This window comes from Cyphomyrmex costatus, unplaced genomic scaffold (assembly GCF_001594065.2).
Source record: "Cyphomyrmex costatus isolate MS0001 unplaced genomic scaffold, Ccosl1.0 scaffold2150, whole genome shotgun sequence".
In the NCBI taxonomy this organism is placed as follows: Eukaryota; Metazoa; Arthropoda; class Insecta; order Hymenoptera; family Formicidae; genus Cyphomyrmex; species Cyphomyrmex costatus.
Window position 1 is genome coordinate 19,692 of NW_017276204.1, and position 211 is coordinate 19,902.

Below are 211 nucleotides of genomic sequence, written 5' to 3' on the forward strand. Positions count from 1 at the left end.
AGTTGCTTGTGCTGTATTACATAATTTGTCATTAACGTTTAATGATATTTTGGAAGAAGAAGAAGAAGAAGAAGAAGTAGACTGCAACGAAATAGATGTACCAGAAAATGCTCCACATTGGCAACCGGGTAAAGGTTTTGCGATAAGAGCAGCGCTTATTGAAAGACTATATAGATAACATAGGTTTTAGATAGATACATACGTAGATTTA